Raw genomic sequence first — 5,154 nt, 5'->3', positions numbered from 1 at the left:
TGTAGGGAGAGAGATGCCATTTCTTTTGTAAATATTGTTTGTTCCCTGTTTCGGGGTAAAGGACGTATTTCTTTTTATGTTTTTTATTTCTACAGGTTTACAGAAGTGGAAGAAGGTGCCACTGGACATTAAGGTTTTAGTGGATTGTGTTGGCTGTAATATAAGAGTGAAAAGACTATTTTATGTTGTCATTGGTTTGCATTTTTGTTGTGTATGTTATTACTTGTGTGTTTAAAGCATTTGTTGTTCGCTGCTGTGTCTGGAGTATGTTTGGGTCCAGGAGGGATGTCCCCCGCAATCAACAGAAATCCAACCGGTCCAGTCTTGTCTCCTATTCCAGATATAAGGACCACCGCAAACACTAGTTTTCCCAATGTGTGTCATATTGTACTGCTCTGTCTTATTCCTTTGTGTGTGTGTGTGTGTGTGTGTGTGTTTTGTGATATTCTACTGTACAATAATTCTAATGTACGATTCTTAGATTGCCGATTTGGATTTGTTTGCCTTCGATTGTAAACATTGTGTAAATACTACTTGTAAATAGTACATTAAGGGATGTAGGGAGAGTGATGCCATTTCTTTTGTAAATATTGTTTGTTCCCTGTTTTGGGGTAAAGGACGTATTTCTTTTTATGTTTTTTTTATTTATTTTAAGTAATTTAGCGGGTTTTAGTTGAGCTATTTTTGTTTGTTATTTTAGCCTGGTCCACTCCTGAAGTCAAACTTTCTTTGTTGTTGTTTTTTGTTTTTAAATAATGCTGTTTTATGTTTTTCCAAGGCATTGTTAGATCCCAGTGTTTCCTGATTTCAAAATCAGTATCATAGCTTTTAAACTATTTCATGGTATGGTTTTAAATCTGTATTTAACCTTTAACGATCTCAAAGCAAGTCTGATTTTGTGGCGACAGCTTTAAAATTAAATGATTAAAATCTTAATTCTAGTGAAGAAGGATTTTGAAAGTCTGACAGTAATCCGTGTTGAGTTCTACTGTAAGGTTAACCCTGCCTGGTTTACTTGTTTCAAAATGATTAACAGTTGAAAACATTTGTAGGAATTTTAGAAAAGTAATCAGTTACATACATGAATAAAGTAATTCAAATTGTTACACTACTTATTACATTTTAAACAGGGTAACTTGTAATCTGTAACCTATTACATTTCCAAAGTAACCTTCCCAACACTAACTACAGCTTAGGAACAATAGCATAATGCATAGTTCTATAATGTTAACAAAAACAACTTCAAAATGTAAAAATATATCGGTAAATGTTGAAATTAACACACTCTGCCAAGGAACAATACTTCTATTCTACAGCTTTTATCAATCATAGTTAATGTTAGAAATGGACTCTTATTGTAAAGTGCTACCATTTCATCAACAGTCAAGCTAATGATGGCCATAATTAAATATATACACAAAGGCCATATAGTACAGTATAAGTGAGTTCATTTAGAATTAAAAAAAGAAATCAACGTTTCATTTGTCATACACATATTATGCGTCCCCTCACTTGATGTGGCCCTCGAGTCAAACAGTTTGCCCATCCCTGCACATTTTGCACATTTCTACCTCCTGATGCCATTTGCACGGTTATGGTCATTGGCCATATATAAACATATGCTATTTACATACCTCACTGTATAAAGCACCTTCTGTTTATATTGCCATTGTACAGTCACTTATAATGTATATAATGCATATTATAACATTAATAGAACTGGTAGTTATTCCAAACGAAAGCTCATTTAAAATTGGCATGCAATTTTTCCTTTCAGCCTGGTTTGTGCATGATTTTCGGTTCAAAAAATGTATTACATTTCAATTTTTAATATATATATATGTATGTGTGTGATAAACAGATAGATTTGGCTTGTTTACAGTTGATCTGTATTAAAATAAATAATGTTTGAGACTTTTATTATTATATAAAATTATTGTCTGATTATCTGTCTTGTGTATTTTATTTCTAGTATTTACAGGTATCCGATGACACTCTCATCTTTCCCGGACCCTAAATTTCCACACACGATATCCACACCCACTCCGTCCCCACACACTTACAAAATAATATGCCACTCGGACAGCCTCTCTCCACTTTAACGTAAGGAATTTGCCAAATTGTTTAGAAACTCCCCTGAGCAGGGTCATGCATTAGAAGTACTAAAAAAAAAGCAATGACTGAACATGTTTTGTGTTTGTGTATTTTGGTATACATACTAAATACTAGGGGTGGGGGGGTCGATACCGCATAGTATCGCGATATTTTCCGTGGCAATACTGTATCGATACACGGACGCCAAGTATCGATATTTTATTATACTATTTGGTAGAATAATAAAATCAATTTCTTTACAATCCACTAGATGGTGGTGTTGAGTGTTTTTCTGGTGAGGTCAGCTGGGTCACCGTCAGCATGCAGTAAGTTAGTAAAATAAAGAGGGCGGTATCGTGTAAAATAATGCTACCTTCAGTGACGCTATGCTCTGCTCACATGCTCTGATAATAATAGCTTTGTAGGACTATACATTATTTGGATAATTAGTCAAAAAACAACAACAACTTATATCTGATTCTGTTACATAGAAGTGAAGATTTGCCACTGACGATTCAAACATGAGTTTTGGGCAGTGTAGAGTAGCGCTTGTTGTTTGTCATTTCTCTGATCACAAATGCAGACAGGGTTTTATGTTTACGCGGCGCGATGCAACGCAACGCATAAAAAAGACAGTATAAGTCATTATAATCAGTAATCATGTCCCCACTGGATGCAACAAATGCCTCATTTGTAATGGGTTTTCATGTTTTTCGTTTCGTCGCTCCGGCCAGGACACGGCGTCAACAGTATGGTAAGGGGCGTAACATTTCCGTCACACGCTTGAGGTATTCAGCCAATCATAACGCACTGGATAGCTGGCCAATCAGAGCACACCTCACTTTTCAGTAAAAGTGTGGTTATTTTTTTGGCTTGTGCTATTTTAAATTCAGTATCATTAAAATGAAGTTAAATTCTTTAAAAATCTTCCAAAATTACTTTATATTATTTAATAAAATATCATTACAAAGCAGTTTCGGTTTTCGGCCAAGTGCATCCAGAATTTTCGGTTTCCGTTTCGGCCCAGAATTTTCATTTCGGTGCATCCCTAGATGTAAGACTACAGGTTTTATTTAATTTAATTTAAATTTAGCAGTAATTTACTTTCAAATGCCCCAATTGCTGAAGGGTCTGCACAACTTTTTAGTACAATTTCAAGTTGCATTGTTCAAAATACCTGTAGTAGCACAGCAGTGCATACCTGTTTACATTTAATTAAGGTGGACTAGATTAGACTGTAATACAAATAGTTGAGTTTGCCAGGTGCATACAACATTTATGACAGGTTTTCATGAAAGTGTTGGTCAGTTTGTCTGCTTGACAATCCCATTTTGCACTGCAACAATAAAACTGAAGTGAGATAAACAAACTGAGGAATGTTTATTTTTAGTTAAAACAGATGTTGTCAAAGTTTTCCTTTGGGGACATAATTTGAAGTTGGAAAAAGGTAATAAATTGCAATATAATTGCAGAATATCGCAATATATTTAAAACCGCAATAATATTGTATCGTGACACAAGTATCGTGATAATATCGTATCGTGAGGCCTCTGGTGATTCCCACTCCTACTAAATACAGATTCATAGATTCATAATTATGGTTTCATAGATGTTAATGACTATATCTGGCTACACAGCAGGGGTGCAGAACTCAGTTCCTAGTGGGGCACAGCCCTGCAGAGTTTAGCTTCAACCCTAATTATATAGACTAAATAATAATCGTCAGAAATGTTACTGCATGCCTTTGATTCTGCAGTGGTTCATTCCTGCAATGGTTTTGCCTGACTTCACTAAAGTGACAGACAGTATGTTTATTCAGGGGCCATTTTGTGCCTAAAAGAACAGCAACACAAATTGCAAAACAAAATAGCTGAAAGAGTGAGTATCAAAGATTATCGTTTTATAGACCAAAGCATGCATGAATTTTGCTTGTACTTGTACATACTTTAAACATATCCGGTGAAAGACAGTTACAGAATCCTAATTTACGTAAATAAGTTAGTCTTTGTCCATTTGTAAGTTGGGTCTGTTTATAAGCATACCTAATTTAATATTTGTGTAGTGTGGGCTCCTAAATTTCGGCTTACTTCAAAACGCTCTTTTCCCAAATTTCCCAAACTTTGTCAAAGAACATTCTGATCATTTTCGTTTGCGTAATACTTTCAAAACTGGACATATCTCCAAGTTGATGAAAACTTGTGGTCGAGTGAAAAAGGTAGTTTTTACTAGCGTTGTAATTATATTTATTTTTACAGATGCATATGTGTGTAATAGCAACCAAATAAAAACATGCTATATGCAACAGAGGATTTTTGGATGTGGCATTACAGTTTGTTTGTTTTGTTGTATTTTACAGTTGGTTACATGCATTTCTCAATGACTAGTACAGTAGACATTTTCAAAAGTCATCAGACTGTCAGTAGCAGCAGTGTGAGAATAAAAGACGCATGTTAACTGCAAAATAATTAAGAATTAAGGTGAAGAATTAGGTGTGAAACCATCAGGAAGCATTTAGTCTCCAGCGCCACCATTTTCCAGAACTCCAGAAGTGCAATGTGTCAGGTTCTCAGAGACTTTGTTTGGGTAAAAAATCCTAAAAAAATGACCCTCACTTAATAAGAATAACATGCTGAAGTGTTGTGAAATACACGAAGACTGTATTTTTAAGAATTTAAAAATACTGTTTAAGATTTGTATTTTATCTTCCAGAATCTGGCAGTAAGTTTTGGGAGTTCATTTTTAGTCAGTTTCTGCAAAACAGACTTTCCAGGATAGGAGATGGACTGAAAATGAACTCCCAAAACTTACTACCAGATTCTGGAAGATAAATTCTTGAAGGAGTGGTAAAAGAGGATGTGATGCTGGTCCTTCAAGAGTCACTCTCAACTGATCGGTCTATAAAGCCAATTTACTTCAGCATGTTATTCTAATCAAGTGAGGGTCATTTTTTAGGATTTTTTACCCAAACAAAGTCTCTGAGAACCTGACACATCGATTTGTGTATCATGTCTTTTTTTCTCCACCTGCTTTTTTCTGATCATGCTGACCCAATGAGCATTT

The sequence above is a fragment of the Sinocyclocheilus grahami genome, unplaced genomic scaffold (assembly GCF_001515645.1).
Source record: "Sinocyclocheilus grahami isolate Dianchi unplaced genomic scaffold, SAMN03320097.WGS_v1.1 scaffold74.1, whole genome shotgun sequence".
NCBI classification, from domain to species: Eukaryota; Metazoa; Chordata; class Actinopteri; order Cypriniformes; family Cyprinidae; genus Sinocyclocheilus; species Sinocyclocheilus grahami.
The sequence above is the reverse complement of the archived record's forward strand: the minus strand, read 5'-3'. Positions refer to the sequence as shown.